The sequence below is a fragment of the Bos indicus x Bos taurus genome, chromosome 18, assembly GCF_003369695.1.
Source record: "Bos indicus x Bos taurus breed Angus x Brahman F1 hybrid chromosome 18, Bos_hybrid_MaternalHap_v2.0, whole genome shotgun sequence".
Taxonomy (NCBI): domain Eukaryota; kingdom Metazoa; phylum Chordata; class Mammalia; order Artiodactyla; family Bovidae; genus Bos; species Bos indicus x Bos taurus.
In genome coordinates, this window is record NC_040093.1 from 37535955 (window position 1) to 37555255 (window position 19301).

A 19301-nucleotide genomic window follows, 5' to 3' on the forward strand; every position below is an offset into this window, starting at 1 on the left:
GCTCAGGGGAGGCAAAGTGGCGGGGGTGGGGGGTGGGCGGTGGGGAGATGGGGGTGAAAGCTCGGGTGAGAAACCAGGGTGGGAAGAGTGGGGATGGGGTGGGGAATGTGCAGAGAGAAGCCTGGAAAGTTGGGAGAAGCCTAGGGAGGGCAGGAGCTGGGCTAGGCTAGGCTGATACAGCAGAGGGTGGGGTGACGCCATTGCTGGAAGGTTCCATAAGCCAGGGAACTCAGACAGCCTTCAGAAGCTGGAGAAGGTAAGAGAATGGATTTTCCTCCAGGACTTCCAGAAGGAATACAGCCCTGACGGCCCTTTTTGGACTTTTGATCTCCAGAACTGTAAGATAATCAATTTCTGGGGCTTTTTTATTTTTTTTTTAATTGTGACAAAATGCATACGATTAAAACCTACTGTCTTAACCATTTTAAGTATACCGTTCAGGGGTATTAAATAGATGGATAATGTTTCATCAATACCTTTTACCTCCTTAACTCTTGTAAAACAGAAACTCTAGACATATTAAACAATAACTCACCATTGCCTTCTGCCCGTGGCAACCAACCTTCTATTTTCTGTCTCTTTGACTAATTTAAATATCTAAATATCTCATATAGTGGAATCACACTGTATTTGTGTTTTTGTGGCTGGCCTGTTTCACCTGGTATAATGTTCTCAAAGTTCATCCATGTTGTAGCATACGTCCAAATTTCCTTCTTTTCTAAGGCTGAATAATACTCCATTGTGTAATGGTGACTTTCTAAGCAGAACTGAGACTCCAAGAAGTGTTTAAAGCAGTATTAGTACACCAAGGTAGCCGATTCCAAGCAGAAAAATTCACGGACAACATAGCCTTGTATTTGGATCAGCTGACAATGTAATTAAGTTTCTCCATAAGTGGTGGGGGACTCCTTGACAATTATATCAAACTTGTGATGCTTAAATTCAACAAAAAATTTCTGTTACAGATTTAAGAAGGAAATAAAGTCTGGTTTACTTTGCTTTTCTGTTTTTTTAAAAATATAAATGAGTCTAAGGCAATGCTGATTTGATTAGATGTAGAAGGAGAAGGCAATGGCACCCCACTCCAATACTCTTGCCTGGAAAATCCCATGGACGGAGGAGCCTGGTAGGCTGCAGACCATGGGTTCACGAAGAGTCGGACACGACTGAGCGACTTCACTTTCACTTTTCCCTTTCATGCAATGGAGAAGGAAATGGCAACCCACTCCAGTGTTCTTGCCTGGAGAATCCCAGGGACGGGGGAGCCTGGTGGGCTGGGCCGTCTATGGGGTTGCACAGAGTCGGACACGACTGAAGCAACTTAGCAGCAGTAGCAGCAGAATACTAATGTGTGTATGTATGTCAGGGACTAACCATTGGAGATACAAACAGGCATGAGAAGTTCTGTGTTTTTGATGATTAAAAACTGATATGTAAAAATCCTAGGGATGCTTTAATTAGACAGTTGAGAAAAGGTAGCTCCTTTCTATGAAAGTTTTGCAGACTTAGGTAGTTGTAAATTCTTTTTTGCTATGCTGTAAAAAATATTTAAAATTTTTGTCTACTCATTTCTCTATCAACGGACTTGAACTGGGGCAAATTCCAAGAGGTGGTGAGGGACAGGAAAGACTGGTGTGCTGCAGTCCATGAGGTCACAGAGGGTCTGACAAGACTTAGCCACTAAAGAACAACAGCTGTCAGTGGATACATGGGTTGCTTCTTGTTTTTAGCTATTGTGAATAATGTTGCTGTTAACATTGATGTATAGGTATCTCTTTGAGATCCTGATCTCAGCTCTTCTGGATATATATCCAGAAGTAGAATTGCTAGATCTTAAAATTTTTTGAGGAACCTTCATACAGCTTTGGTAGCAGCTGTTTTATATTCCCACCAGCAGTGCTCCAGTGCTTCAATTTCTCCACATCCTCACCAGCACTTGTTTTCTGGGTGATTTTTTTTGGTTTGGGTTTTCTCGTGGCGGGGCATGGTTGTTTCTTTTCTTTTCTTTTTTTTTTTTTTTTTTTTGATAAGTAGCCATTCTAAGGAGTATAAGATGGTAACTGCAGTTTTGATTAGCATTTCTCTAACTTGTGATGTGGAGTATCTTTTCATGTGCTTATTGGCCATGTGTTTATCATCTTTGGAGAAATATTCATTCAACTTCTTTGCCAATTTTTTGATTTTTAAATTTAACATTTTATACAACTCTTAAAGTTTCAATTCCGTTTAGAGTTACTACAAAATATTGCTATATTCCTTGAGTTGCACAGTATATCCTTATAACCTATCTTACACCCAGTAGTTTGTATCCCCCATTTCCCACCCCAATGATGCCCCTCTCCCCGCTGGTAACCACTAGTTTTCCTATATCTTGTGATTCTGTTTATCTTTTATTATACTCGGTAGTTTGTTGTGTTTTTTATATTCTATATATGTGATATACAATATTTGTCATTCTCTGCCTGACTTATTTCACTTAGCATGTGTGTGTATATCACTCACTCAGTTGTGTTTGACTCTTTGTGACCCCATGGGCTGTAGCCCACCAGGCTCCTCTGTCCATAGAATTTTCCAGGCAAGGATACTGGAGTGGTAGCCATTCGCTTCTCCCGAGGATCTTCCCCACCCAGGAATTGAACCTGGGTCTGCTACACTGCAGGCAGATTCCTTATTGCCAGAGCCACTTCTCTTAGCATAATGCCCTCCAAGTCCATTCATGTTGCTGCAAATGGCACATCTTCAGGTTTTTTTTAAATGTCTGAGTAGTATTCCACTGTCTGTATACATACACACCACATCTTTTCTCTTCATTTGTTGATGAACACTTAGGTTGGTTCTATATCTTGGTAGTTGTAAATAATGCTGCTGTGAACATTGAGGTGCATGTATCTTTTCAAACTAATATTTTTTCAGATATATACCCGGGAGTAGAATTGTTTAGTCATATGGTAGTTCTATTTTTAGTTTTGTGAGAAACCTCCATAGTGTTTCCCACAATGGCTGCACCAGTTTACATTCCCACCAACAGTGTATGAGGGTTGGCTCCCTTTTCTCCACATCCCTTTCAACATTTGTTATTTGTTCTTTTTCATGATAGCCATTCTCATAGGTGTGAGGTGATAGTTCATTGTGCTTTTGCTTTCCATTTGCCTCATCAGTGATTTTGAGCATCTTTGCCTGTGCCTGCCAGCCATATGCTTTTCCTTTTTAAAAAATGTTTAGTCAGTTCTTAAGCCCATTTTTAACTGTGTTGTTTGTGCTTTTTTTAAAATGTTGTTTATATATGTTGAACATTAACCCATTATCAGTCATATCATTTGCAAACATTTTCTCCTATTCAGTATGCTGTCTTTTTGTCAATGGTTCCTTTTGCTGAGCAAAAGCTTTTAAGTTTAATTAAGTTCCATTTTGTTTATTTTTGCTTTTATTTAAACTCTTATCATATGTATGGTTTGCAAATATTTTCTCCCATTCTGTAGGTTGCCTTTTTACGCTGTTCTAGTCTCTTTTGATGGGCAAAATCTTTTAATATGCTTGAAGTCCAGTCTGTCTCTTTTGTTTTCTATGCCTTTGGTGTCCTATTCAAGAAATCATTGCCAAATCCAATGTCATGAAGCTTTTATCCTGTTTTCTTCTAAGAGTTGCAGAGTTTTGGGTGTCTCATTTAGGCACAATCCATTGTAAGTTAATCCTTGTACTTGCTAATAGGTAAGGATCCAGCTTCATTCTCTTGCATGTGGATATCCATGTTGCCCAGCACCGTTTTGTGAAAAGACTGTTGTTCCTCCATTGAATGGTCTTGGCACCCTTATCAAAAATTGCTTAGCCATATATATGAAGGTTTATTTCTAGGCTGTCATTTAATTTGTCTCTATATATGTATATATGTCTGTCTTTATGCGAGAAGGAATCGGCAGCCCACTCCAGAGTTCTTGCCTAGAAAATCCCATGGAGAGAAGAGCCTGGCAGACTACATTCCATGGGGTCACAAAAAACCAGACATGACTGAGTGACTAACACTTTCACTTCTATGCTAGTACCACACTGGCTTTTTTTGCTTTCTTAATTTGAAAATAAACACTTTTAATTCTATATGTATTTTACATTTATGAACATATCCCAATTCAGACCAGCCACATTTCAAAGACTCAGCCACATGTGGCCACCAGACCAACTGACTAGGAAGTGCTGACTAAGTTCCACAAAGGTAGGGAAACACAACTACTTTGTGCTCAGTTCTGGGAGAGCTCAGTTCTCCCAGTACCTGCATAGTACCGGCATATGTTTTTGTGAGAGAAGAGAAAGAAGAATGAATAAAAATGGGTCTTATTTGAGATATAAAGGCATTTCTATAGTAAGTGGGGTTAAAAGTGTTTGCTGCATTCGAAGTCTTGGGCTCAAGTCTTGACTCTAAAATTTCTTAGTAACTTGGGCAAATCACAACTCTGAACTTGATATGTAACAGAAGATTTTTTTTTCATATTACAGCCCATTAATATGAAAGCTACAGTATATGGGATTCAGTTACTCAGTCATGTCCAACTATTTGTGACCCCATGGACTGCAGCACTCCAGGCCTGTCTATCACTAACTCCTGGAGTTTACTCAAACACATGTCAATTGAGTTGGTGATGCCATCCAACCATGTCATCCTCTGCTGTCCCCTTCTCCTTCCACCCTCAATATTTCCCAGCATCAGGGTCTTTTCAAATGAGTCAGCTCTTCACATCAAGTGGCCAAAGTATTGGAGTTTCAGCTTCAACATCAGTCCTTCCAATGAACACCCAGGACTGACCTCCTTTAGGATGGACTGGTTGGATCTCCTTGAAGTCCAAGAGACTCTCAAGAGTCTTCTCCAGCACCACAGTTCAAAAGCATCAATTCTTCGGTGTTCAGCTTTCTTCACAGTCCAACTCTCACATCCATTTATGACTACTGGAAAAACCATAGCTTTGACTAGATGGATCTTTGTTGGCAAAGTAATGTCTCTGCTTTTTAATATGTCATCTAGGTTGGTCATAACTTTTCTTTCAAGGAGTAAGCATCTTTTAATTTCATGGCTGAAATAACCATCTGCAGTGATTTTGGAGCCCCCCCAAAATAAAGTCTGTCACTTTTTCCACTGTTTCCCCGTATATTTGCCATGAAATGATGGGGCTGGATGCCATAATCTTTGTTTTCTAGATTTTGAGCTTTAAGCCATTTTTTTCATTCTCCTCTTTCATTTTCATCAAGAGGCTCTTCAGTTCTTAGCTTTCTGCCATAAGGGTGGTGTCATCTGTATATCTGAGGTTATTGATATTTCTCCTGGCAGTCTTGATTCTAGCTTGTGATTCATCCAGCCCAGTGTTTCTCATGATATAAGAACTCTTGATATGTTCATGATATGAACTCTGCATATAAGTTAAATAACCAGGGTGACAATATACAGCCTTGACATACTGCTTTCCTGATTGGGAACCAGTCTGTTGTTCCATGGCCAGTTCTAATTGTTGCTTCCTGACCTGCATACCGATTTCTCAAGGGGAGGTCAGGTGGTCTGGTATTCCCATCTCTTGAAGAATTTTCCACAGTTTGTGGTGATCCACACAGTCAAAGGCTTTGGCATAGTCAATAAAGCAGAAATAGATGTTTTTCTGGAACTCTCTTGCTTTTTCCATGATCCAGTGGATGTTTGCAATTTGATCTCTAGTTCTTCTGCCTTTTCTAAAACCAGCTTGAACATCTAGAAGTTCACGGTTCACATACTGTTGGAGCCTGGCTTGGAGAATTTTGAGCATTCACACTCTACTAACGTGTGCTGCTGCTGCTGCTAAGTCACTCCAATTGTGTCTGACTCTGTGCGACGCCATAGACAGCAGCCCACCAAGCTCCCCCGTCCCTGGGATAATCCAGGCAAGAACACTGGAGTGGGTTGCCATTTCCTTCTCCAATGCATGAAAATGAAAAGTGAAAGCAAAGTCGCTCAGTCGTGTCTGACCCTCAGCAACCCCATGGACTGCAGCCTTCCAGGCTCCTCCGTCCGTGGGATTTTCCAGGCAAGAGTACTGGAGTGGGGTGCCATCCCCTTCTCCGACTAACGTGTGAGAAATGAGTGCAATTGTGTTGTAGTTTGAGCATTCTTTGACATTGCCTTTCTTTGGGATTGGAATGAAAACTGACCTTTTCCAGTCCTGTGGCCACTGCTGAATTTTCCAAATTTGCTGGCATATTGAGTGCAGCACTTTCATAGCATCATCTTTTAGGATTTGAAATAGCTCAACTGGACTTCCATCACTTCCACTAGCTTTGTTAGTAATGATTCTTCCTAAGGCCCACTTGACTTCACATTCCAGGATGTCTGGCTCTAGGTGAGTGATCACACCATTGTGATTATCTGAGTCGTGAATATCTTTTGTGTATAATTCTTCTTTGTGTTCTTGCCACCTCTTCTTAATATCTTGTGTTTCTGTTAGGTCCATACCATTTCTGTCCTTAATTGAACCTATCTTTACATGAAGTGTTCCCTTGTTATCTCTAATTTTCTTGAAGAGATCTCTAGTCTTTCCCATTCTATTGTTTTCCTCTGTTTCTTTGTACTGATCACTGAGGAAGGCTTTCCTAGCTCTCCTTGCTATTCTTTGGAACTCTGCATTCAAATGGGTGTATCTTTCCATTTCTCCTTTGCTTTTGGCTTCTCTTCTTCTCACAGCTATTTGTAAGCCCTCCTCAGATGTCCAGTTTGATTTTTTGCATTTCTTTTTCTTGGGGTTGGTCTTGATCTCTGTCTCCTATACAGTGTCACAGATCTCTGTCCATAGTTCATCAGGCACTTTGTCTATCAGATCTAATCCCTTGAATCTATTTGTCACTTCTACTATATAATCGTAAGGGATTTGATTTAGGTCATGCCTGAATAGTCTAGTGGTTTTCCCCACTTTCTTCAATTTAAGTCTGAATTTGGCAATAAGGAGTTCATGATCTGAGCCACAGTCTGCTTGTGGTCTTGTTTTTGTTGACTGTATAGAGCTTCTCTGTTTTTGGCTGCAAAGAATGTAATCAATCTGATTTTGGTATTGACCATCTGGTGACGTCCATGTGTAGAGTCTTCTCTTGTGTTGTTGTAAGAGGGTGTTTGCTATAATCAGTGCATTCTCTTGGCAAAACTCCTGCTTCATTCTGTACTCCAAGGCCAAATTTGCCTGTTGCCCCAGGTGTTTCTTGACTTCCTACTTTTTCATTCCAGTCCCCTATAATGAAAAGGATATCTTTTTTGGGTGTTAGTTCTAGAAGGTCTTGTAGATCTTCATAGATCTGTTCACCTTCAGCTTCTGCAGCATTACTGGTTGGGGCATAGACCTGAATAACCATGATATTGAATGGTTTGCCTTGGAAATGAACAAAGATCATTCTGCTGTTTTTGAGATTGCATTCAATTACTGCATTTCAGACTCTTGTTGATTATGATGGCCTTCTTTTAAGGGATTTTTGCCCTCAGTAGTAGTTCTAATGGTCATCTGAGTTAAATTCACCCATTCCAGAATTTTTTCATTTTACAGTCCATGTAATATAATGGACTGTAATAATTAACCCCAGTACATGGGGTTGCAAAGAGTCAAATATGACTTAGCAACTACACAACAGCAACAACAATAATTTGTATTCAGTGCCTCACTCCACACTTCAGCTTTCTGCAGATAGAAGCCTCATTCTTTTAACTTGATCAAGAAAGGCTCTGCTAAGGTATCTCATACCCTTATATCCTGTTGGGTTCCCTTTGGTTTGCAGCATCTACATTATAGAATAACCCTAGTTGTCCTCTGGTATAGGATTGGAACTGGTTACAACAGAAATTAGTAATGGAAAGGGCCTGAAATCTTAAGATCCCCTTAGAGATGGAGAGAGAGTAGGGTTGAATACTAAAGATGAGTCCACTGAATATGGAAGAAGAGAGTCAATAAGGAGCTTCTGATCAGGAAGTTGAACTCGAGCTTGCCACATTTCCCATGATGACTCACATCGTATCAGAAGGCCAATATTCCATTCACATCTCTCTGTTACCTAGCTGGTTTACTTATGGCTGCCTGTGATGCTCACTGGTGTGAATATTCTGAGAGAAGCACAAAGCTGATATGTGTACTTTCCAATACCATTTCTTTTCAGGGAGAGAATAAAGCAGGGATTCCAAGCCTTCAGGATCTAATGCCTATGATCTGAAGTGGAGCTGATGTAATAATAATAGAAATAAAGTGCAGAAAAAATGTAATGCACTTGAGTCATCCTAAAACCCCCACACTACCCCTGGAAAACCTGTCTTCCGTGAGACTGATCCTTAGTGCCAGAAAAGTTAGTATAAAGGACACTCTTCTTGAAACAGATTATTTATGGGTCACATAGAATACCTCAGTGATGAGCATCCTCTTTGGCCCTTGCAAAAATTCACAGACTTTCTACTGCAACTTTTGAAACAAGAATTAAATAAGTTCTCCTACAGTCTTCTTTAAGGACAACCAGATATACTGATGTTTCACTTCACATTTGTCCAATCTGGCTAATGCAGAGATATCTCTGGCCATACACCCCCACAACTCCTGACACAGGAATCTTCCGTCCCTGGAAGAAAACTTTCTTGGACAAGATTCCTTTTCAAATAATACCAAATTAATATTCATATTCTGGGATACATACACTTCCGTCCTCGTCCCTTCCTCCTCCTCCTGCCGTCCTCTTCCTCCTCCCTTCTTCCCCTCCCCCCTTTCTCCTCCACCTCTTCTTCCCCCTCCCCACCTCCACTTCTTCCTCCTCTTCCTCTTGCTCTCCTCTTCCCCCTCTTCCCTATCCTTGTTCCTCCTTTTTTCTCTCCTCCTCTTAACCCCCCATCCTCCTCCTCTTCCTCCCCCTCCTCTCTGGCCACCTGTGTGGCAGAGCCAGGGATGCCCTGACTCTGTGCCCCTCTCCCACAGCCAGCTGCTGCCCTGCAGCCCCAAGATTGCTTTGATTACAGTAGTTTTGTAGTAAGTTTTGACATCAGGAAGTGTGAGTTCCCCAGCTTTTTTCTGCCTTTTCAAGATTATTTTGGCTGTATGGAGACCCCTTGAGATTTCATATGAGTTTTAGATGGGATTTTCGATTTCAGAATCCCAGTGATGTTTTTTGGAGATAGAGATTGCAGTAACTATGTAGATAACATTTGGTATTGTTGACACTTGACAATACTGAGTATTTCAATCCATGAACATAGGATGTATTTCCATTTATTTATGTATTTTTAATTTCTTACAGCAATGTTTTGTAGTTTTCACAGTATAAGTCTTTCACCTCCTTGGTTAAGTTAATTACAAGGTATTTTACTTTTGATGCTATTACAAACAAAATTTTCATAATGTCCTTTTCAGATTGTTCATTGATAGTGTGTAGAAGTGCAGCTGGTTTTTGTATGTTAACTTTTCACCTGCTATTTTTCTGGATTCATTAACTCAGACAGTTTTGATTTTGTGTTATGGAATCTTTAACGTTTTCTACACAGAAGGTTATACCTTCTGTAGAGATTATTTTACTACTTTTCCTATTTTGATGCCCTGTATTTCTTTTTCTAGCTAGAAAAATGTGGGCCTCCTTGTCTTATTCCTAAACTTAAAGGAGAAGCTTTCAGTAATTCACTTTTGAGCATAATGTTTGATGTGGGGTTTACAACAAATACAGCCTTTATTATGTCCAGTTGAGCTATTACAAATCCTGAAAGATGATGCTGTGAAAGTGCTGCACTCAATATGCCAGCAAATTTGGAAAACTCAGCAGTGGCCACAGAAGTGGAAAAATTCAGTTTTCATTCCAATCCCAAAGAAAGGCAATGCCAAAGAATGCTCAAACTACCGCACAATTGCACTCATCTCACACGCTAGTAAAGTAATGCTCAAAATTCTCCAAGCCAGGCTTCAGCAATATGTGAACCGTGAATTTCCTGATATTCAAGCTGGTTTTAGAAAAGGCAGAGGAACCAGAGATCAAATTGCCAACATCCGCTAGATCATGGAAAAAGCAAGAGAGTTCCAGAAAAACATCTATTTCTGCTTTACTGACTATGCCAAAGCCTTCGACTGTGTGGATCACAATACACTGTGGAAAATTCTGCAAGAGATGGGAATACCAGACCACCTGATCTGCCTCTTGAGAAATCTGTATGCAGGTCAGGAAGCAACAGTTAGAACTGGACATGGAACAACAGACTGGTTCCAAATCGGAAAAGGAGTATGTCAAGGCTGTATATTATCACCCTGCTTATTTAACTTATATGCAGAGTACATCATGAGAAACACTGGACTGGAAGAAGCACAAGCTGGAATCAAGATTGCCAGGAGAAATATCAATAACCTCAGATATGCAGATGACACCACCCTTATGGCAGAAAATGAAGAGGAACTAAAAAGCCTCTTGATGAAAGTGAAAGTGGAGAGTTAAAATGTTGGCTTAAAGCTCAACATTCAGAAAACGAAGATCATGGCATCTGGTCCCATCACTTCATGGGAAATAGATGGGGAAACAGTGGACACAGTGTCAGACTTTATTTTTCTGGGCTCCAAAATCACTGCAGATGGTGACTGCAGCCATGAAATTAAAAGACACTTACTCCTTGGAAGGAAAGTTATGACCAACCTAGATAGCATATTCAAAAGCAGAGACATTACTTTGCCAACAAAGGTTTGTCTAGTCAAGGCTATAGTTTTTCCTGTGGTCATGTATGGATGTGAGAGTTGGACTGTGAAAAAGGCTGAGCGCCGAAGAATTGATGCTTTTGAACTGTGGTGTTGGAGAAGACTCTTGAGAGTCCCTTGGACTGCAAGGAGATCCAACCAGTCCATTCTGAAGGAGATCAGCCCTGGGATTTCTTTGGAAGGAATGATGCTAAAGCTGAAACTCCAGTTCTTTGGCCACCTCATGCGAAGAGTTGACTCATTGGAAAAGACTCTGATGCTGGGAGGGATTGGGGGCAGGAGGAGAAGGGGACAACAGAGAATGAGATGGCTGGATGGCATCACTGATTCGATGGATGTGAGTCTGAGTGAACTCCGGGAGTTGGTGATGGACAGGGAGGCCTGGCGTGCTGCCATTCATGGGGTCGCAAAGAGTCGGACATGACTGAGTGACTGATCTGATCTGATCTGATGTTGAGGTACTATTCTTTTCCTAGAAGTTTGAGTGTTTTTTTTTTTTTTAATAATGGTGTTGAATTCTGTCAAAAGTTTCTTCATGGACAGTTGAGATTAGTGTATGTGCATGCATATGTGTGTGTGTGTTTTCCACTTTGTTGTGTTAATGAAGTGTATTTCATTGATCATTGTTATGTTGATCCATACTTGCATTTCAGGAATCCCACTTATGGTGAATAGTTACAATAATATTAACTTTTATAATTTCCCATGTATTTAGCTTTATTGGGATCTTTGTTTCATCATATGGTTTCAAATTACTGTCTAGCATCACATCATTTAACCTTATAGGACTCCATTGAGTGTTTCTTGCAGAACAGGTCTAGTAGTAGCAAACTCCCTTGCTTTTATATGGGAATATCTTAATTTTTCTCTCACTGTTTTTTAAATTATTATTATTTTACTTTAACATCAAACATTTAAAGTACCTGAGTATACATGAAAACATGCTAAGCACTTAACAAAATTACCAAGGTATAGTCGCTGACTTGAAAAATACACAGTCAAGCAATTTAATTCTGCTAAGTGGATACAAACAGCAAACCCTCCAACTCCAGGCATTTTCTGATCCAGATATACCTATGATGTTCATTAAATTCTCCTCTATTTGTGGTATAATACTGGTAAGTATTATTAAGGTAAAATAATAAATCTGACAAATTAAGTGTAGAATGATAAAGATTCAGGAAGAAATGAACTGTCTTTCCATCCTCTTAATTGCTTTCTCAAAAAGTGTTTTCACTATCTTGGTACTAATGATCTGCTAATTAATCAAAAGAAAAAAAGGAAAGATAAGACCTAGCAGCTCAGAACTGAGGTCAAAGAAATAGTGCAGAAACAAATTATAAGGGAGAAGGAAAGAATTTAGCAAATTAAAAAAGCCAAAATAATTGTTTACTGTTTTATTGTTTAGTCTCTAACACATGTCTGACTCCTTGCAACCCCATGAACTACCAGGCTCCTCTGTCCATGGGATTTCCCAGGCAAGAATACTGGAGTGGGTTGCTATTTCCTTCTCGCTTCTCTCTCACCTTTGAAGGGTAGTTTTGGCAGATATAGGATTCTTAGTTGACAGGGTTTGAGTATTTTCTTCTTCTTTTTTAGCAATTTGAGTGAATGGGCCCACTGCCTTCTGGCCTGTAAAATTTCCAATGAGAAATCTTCTAATATTATTGAGGATCCCTTATTTGCATTGAATAGTTTCTCTCATTCTGCTTTCAAGATCTCTTTATCTTTGACTTTTGACAGTTTGATTACATGTCTTGGTGTAGGTCTCTCTGAGTTCACTTTGCTTGGAGTTTTTTTTTTTTCTTTTTTCCTCTTTCTTTGGTAAGTACCATCTTCACATTCTCCTCTGCTTCTCTCCAAAGTGTCAGCATCCCCTGGAGAGGAGCTTCTACATATCTGGTTACCTAGTTTCTATAGCTACAGCCAAGAGACATTTCTTGATCATCTGGTTTCTGGAGGCTGAAGGGCTTGCCTTTTCAGTCCAATGCAGCTGTAACAATCAGAGAGAGACTTCTGGACAGATTACCACCCCCAGAGCACTGCATGGATAGCAGACTGAAACAACCAGCCCCCCTGCCCCGCTGCTGTCTTTCTGAGAGACAGATCTATTTCCTTGTCCAGGAGCTTTGGCTTAAAGGGCAGGCTTCTGGTTTGGCACATTTAAAGGGGCCTATGGAATTGCTCCCAGGGTGCAATCTTTGAGTTCTCCCTCTGCCTAGCTCTGCATCACCAATAAAATATGTGTGCTGCTGCTGCTGCTAAGTTGCTTCGGTTGTGTCTGACTCTGTGTGACCCCATAGACGGCAGCCCACCAGGCTCCCCCGTCCCTGGGATTCTCCAGGCAAGAACACTGGAGTGGGTTGCCATTTCCTTCTCTTTACTGTAAAAGTGCTATCATCTGCTATAGGAGTCAAATTATCATAATAATTCTCAAAATAAGTTGTACGAAACATACACATATTGCTTGTTGTTTAAACTAAAACAACTAGAAATATGCTTAACAGCCAAAGAGTTGAGATGTGATAAACATCATTGAATGAATATGCATATTCTGTCAAATATTATTGAGAGTCTTAAAATAATATGTCTTGCATCACTAAAAAGGGGAATTTGATAAACCTTGATAATGGAATGTTTTAAAAAAACATTCAGGGATTTCCCTGGTGCTCCAGTATCTAAGACTCTGTGCTCCCAATGCAGGAGGCCTGGATCAGGGAACTGGATCCTGCATTCTGCAGTGAAGACTGAAGATCCCATGTGCCTCAACTAAGACCCAGCACAGCCAAATAAATGAATAATTTAAAAAACAAACAAAAAAATTCAGCCAATAATTAAAGCATATGTTAATTATCTTATGTATGTCAAGGCATTTCCTTGGATTATTATTCCATGAAACATACTTTAGAAAACAATGTTTAAGTGACATTTCATAAATGCAAACATTATTTTTATGCCTGCCTAATATTATGGTAATGAAACTTACTTTTTCATGTGTAGATAAGAACTTACCCATCAGCTTAAGCTATGTCCTTATCCTCATAACATGTTCTCCCCTCCCCAGGATCCAACATAGATCCTTGCATGCAGTAAGAGCTCAGTAAATCTTTCCTTCCATGGGTGGACCCAACTGTAATTCCTAACCATGCCTTCTTTGTTGTAAAATCAGCATTAAGAAATAATAAAATTATTCAGGAGACACAGCATTCTTACAAAATATATTTCTCCTTCTAACTGTTCTTATAGTTTCTTGTGTATCTAATACTTGGTAAAATTGAACATTGAGAAACTCCAAGGAAATGAGCCTTCTCCTGGCATTGTTGAAACTGTAATAATCTCACAAAACCTTCAGATAAGTACATGAGGGCTTCCTTGGTGGTCCAGTGGTTAAGAATCTACCTTGCAATGCAAGGGACACCAGTTTGTCCCTTGTCTGGGAAGATCCCACATGCCATGGAGCAACTAAGCTGTGCACCACCACTATTGAGGCTATGAGCTGCAGCTACTGAGCCCACATATTGCAACTGCTGAAGCCTGTGCATGACCCTGTGCTCCACAACTAGAGAGTGGCTCCCACTTGCCTCATCTAAAGAAAGCCCACGTCAGCAACAAAGACTCACCACTGCCAAAAAGTAAATAATGTGCATGATTTAATTAAGCCCTATGATTTAAATATGTGTATCAGAAAAAAAGATACACGATAATGCCATAAAATACTTGCATCATAAATCAGAATTTATAGTGATTTGAGTGGTAATTCAGTGAAAACAAAAATGAGAAGTGCTATTCTATAGATGCAGCTTCCCATTGACTTATAATGCCTACTTTTTCTGGGTTTCTCTCTTTATATATCTATCATTTATATCATTTTTGTAAGTGGACTGAGACAGTCTAATAAGCACAAATCAACATTGCCCCTGTTTTCCGGAACTCCCAACCTTTTAACCCATTACAAACCTTAATATGTAAAAATAAACCTGACAGAACCAAACATGTTCCTATTTAAAAGATTTAATTATTTCAGCAGTATGGTATTTATTTGTCCCAGTAACCATTAAGAGATAATAGATATTTCTTCTGCTAATATAGCATTAACAACACTGAACAATGACATTTGGAAAATAATTAACATTTCCACAGTTAATGTCTTTTCACATATCATGAGGATCATGCCTCTTGATCTGCCCTCATGATGTGTGGGATCCTTATTTTATAACAGATGTACCACTGCCTAACAACTGCCTTCTGTTATTCCACTTTTACAATTCAAATTATGCATGTCACAAATGCAGAGGCTTGAGACAGGGTTATAGAAACAACGATTTATGACACTCCTCTATAAAGGTATCATATTTTTATTTAAGAATGAATAAAGGATGCTTACGTTCCAACCAGGAATCAGATTAATTTACCCATCATGCTTGATAAATATGTTAAAACAAACATCACCAAAAAGCTAGTCACTTCCCAATTTAATATCCAATTTCATGTTACTGTCTTGTTCCTTTTGAATAATTTACAAGAATTCTATTATCTGCTAATAACAGAATCTGTAATTTTCCATGTTTGATAAAATCATTCAATATTAACTATTTTTTGCTAAGGATCTTTCAATTATATTCTGTTCTTTTAATAATTTATTTTTTAATTGAATTTTTTGGTCATAGTTGAAAGAGAAACTGAACATTGCCCTGTTCTACAGATTCCTATAATCTGTAAACAACTGGCCAGGACTCTGTTTATCAGAGATCAATTTCAGTTGCTAGATTGATTTTCTATATTATACATATGTCAGGGTTGTCTTTTTCTATTCACTTTTACTTTAACAAATGTGTGGGTGCTATTGGGATGGCCAGAAATTTTGTTTGGGTTGAAAAACCTGAACGAATTTTTCGGTGAACCAGATATATAAGAATTGCTGTTAGGTTCTTAGTACACTGTAGTGAACAAAATAAAATTAGCTTCCTACACTCAGGAGGCTTATATTTGGGGGACATAAACATGTAATTACAACTTGGAATATATTCACAGAAAAGAAGAAGCATAAAAAGCAAATAGGAGTGGCCTGTTCACATTAAAGCAGTCTGGTGCTTTGTTCGTAACACGTGAGAGTTGGTACCATGAGAGAGAAAGTCATGTGAAAGTGCCTGGGGTGAAAAAACAAGGTGATGTCTTGAAAGAGTTTGAAGTTCTCTGTGTTCTGAGAGCTGTAACTGAGGAGGATCATGGCAGGAGGGGAAGTGGAGAGGGAGTAGGGGCCAGATCAAGAAGGCTCTTGTAGATGCCACCATGGCGTATTCAGATAAAACTTGAATTTCCTCAGGAACCTGTGTTTTCCCTCTTCATGTTATGCTGAAATGTTACCATTATTAAACTCTTAAATTAAGTGGTCTCTGAATGGATTCTAACTGGCATTTTGCCCATGTGAACACTGTGATGTGATAGGTAGCAGTCTTGTCGTGTGCTTTGAAGATCTATACTTCATGTTTACTCAGTATGTCAGGTCATGGTATCTATGGCATAAAACAGGACTCTCCACTTAAAAAGCAAAGTGTTTCCATAACACTTCTTAGAAGAAATATGTATTAATCTAAGGTTTATATTTAGGAATTCTGTACCTTGGTATCTGTATATTCATGAGTATGCATACATAAAATTCTTATGTAAAAAATAATCATATCAGCCTAAAGGGGTTGAAGTAAGGATAATTAAGATTATATGTGTAATTACTTGGCTCAGCCCTGAACTTAGCTGAATTATTCAGTAAATATTTCTTTCATCTTTAAGGCCAGATGCTGGATTAGACACTTTATTTGTACTTGATATAATGACTCAGATGGTAAAGAATCTGCCTGCAATGCAGAAGACCTGAGTTCAACCCCTGGGTTGGGAAGATTCCCCTGGAGAAGGAATGGCTACCCACTCCAGTATTCTTGACTGGAGAATTCCATGAACAGAGGAGCCTGGCAGGCTATATAGTCCATGGGGTCTCAAAGAGTTCGATATGACTGAGCGAAAAACACTATCACTTAATGCTGTAAATTTGTTTTACTTTCTCCACATAAGGATGGATTATATCAAATTATTATCAAATTTCACAGGTAACATCCTTTTATTGATAGCAATTTTTAAAAATAATTTTATTGGAGTGTAGTTGCTTTACAATATTGTATTTAGTTTCTACTGAACAGTAAAGTGAATCAGTTATATGTGTGTATATATATTTTTTTTCTTTCTTTCTTAGATTTTTTTTCCATTAAGGTCACCACAGAGCATTGAGTATAATTCTCTGTAGGTTAGGTTAGATAGTAGGTTCTCATTCAGTTCAGTTCAGTCTTTCAGTCGTGTCTGACTCTGCAACCCCATGGACTGCAGCACACCAGGCCTCCCTTCCATCACCAGTTCCCAGAGTTTACTCAAACTCATGTTGCATCAGGTGGCCAAAGTATTAGAGTTTCAGCTTCAGCATTACTCCTTCCAATGAATATTCAGGACTGATTTCCTTTAGGATGCACTGGTTGGATCTACTTGCTGTCCAAGGGACTCTTGGCTCACTAGGTTCTTATTAGTTATCTATTTTATACATAGTAGTGTATATATTTCAACCCTATCTCCCGTTCGTCCCTCTTCCTCTTTCCCCCCTGGGTATACAAAGTTTGTTCTCTACATCTGTATCTGTATTTCTGCTTTGTAGATAAATTCATCCACACCATTTTTCTAGCTTCCACATATAAGCAATATTATGCTGTATTTGTTTGTCTTTTTCTGACTTACTTCACTCTGTGATAGTCTCTAGGTCTGTCCACATCTATGCAAATGAAACTGTTTTGTTCTTTTTATGGTTGAGTAATAGTCCATCGTTTACATGTCCATTCAGTTGCTCAGTCATGTCTGACTCTTTGCAACCCCACAGACTGCAACATGCCAGGCTTCCCTGTCCATCACCAACTTCTGCAGCTTGCTCAAACTCATGTTCTTCAAGTCCATAATGCCATCCAACCATCTCATTCTCTGTGGTCTCCTTCTTCTGCTTTTGATCTTTCCTAGTGTCAGGGTCTTTTCCAACGAATCAGCACTTTGCATCTTGTGGCCAAAGTATTGGAACTTCAGCATCAGTCCTTCCAATGAATATTCAGGACTGATTTCCTTTAGGATGGACTGGTTTGATCTCCTTGTTGTCAAAGGGACTCTCAAGAGTCTTCTCCAGCACCACAGTTCAAAAGCATCAATTCTTCAGTGCTCAGCTTTCTTTATGGTCCAACTCTCACATCTATATATGACTACTGGGAAACCATAGCTTTGAGTAGACCTTTGTTGGCAAAGTAATGTCTCTGGTTTTTAATATGCTGTCTAGGTTGGTCATAGCTTTTCTTCCAATCAGCAAGCGTCTTTTAATTTCAGTTACCATCCACAGTGATTTTGGAGCCCCGGAAAATAAAATCTGTCACTGTTTCCATTGTTTCTCCATCTATTGGCCATGAAGTGATGGGATCAGATGCTGTGACATTAGTTTTTTAAATGTTGAGTTTTAACCAACCTTTTCACTTTTCTCTTTCACTTTCATCAAGAGGCTCTTTAAATCCTCTTCACTTTCTGACATAAAGGTGGTGTCATCTGCATATCTGAGGTTATTGACATTTCTCCTAGCAATCTTGATTCCAGCTTGTGCTTCATCCAGTCTGGCATTTTGCATGATGTACTCTGCATATAAGTTAAATAAACAGGGTGACAGTATACAGCCTTGACATACTCTTTTCCCAATTTGGAACCAGTCCAGTTCTCACTGTTGCTTCTTGACCTGCATATAGATTTCTCAGGAGACAGGTTAAACATACCAAATATGAACATACAAGACCACCTTACCTGCCTCCTGAAAAATCTGTATGTTTACATGTACTGCATCTTTGGTCATTCCTCTGCTGATGGACATTTACCTATCTTCCATGCTCTGGATACTAAAAATAGTGCTGCAATGAGCATTGGGCACTTCTGCTGCTGCTGCTGCTGCTAAGTCCCTTCAGTCATGTCCGACTCTATGCGACCCCATAGACAGCAGCCCACAAGGCTCCCCTGTCCCTGGGATTCTCCAGGCAAGAATACTGGAGTGGGGTGCCATTTCCTTCTCCAGTGCAGTAAAGTGAAAAGTGAAAGTGAAGTCACTCAGTCGTGTCCGACTCTTAGCGACCCCATGGACTGCAGCCTACCAGGCTCCTCCGTCCGTGGGATTTTCCAGGCAAGAGTACTGGAGTGGAGTGCCATTGCCTTCTCCTGTGTGTATCTTTTTGAATTACGGTTTTCTCCGGGTATAGTCCCAGGAGTGTATTGCTATTATTACTATTATTACTATTATGTAGTCCTATTATTACTAAACTTAGTTTTTTGAGGATCCTCTATACTATTCTTCATGCAAAGATGGGCTCAATAAAGGACAGAAATGGTATGGATCTAACAGAAGCAGAAGATATTAAGAAGAGGTGGCAAGAATACATAGAAGAACTGTACAAAAAAGATCTTCACGACCCAGATAATCACGAAGGTGTGATCACTGACCTAGAGGCAGACATCCTGGAATGTGAAGTCAAGTGGGCCTTAGAAAGCATCATTACTAAC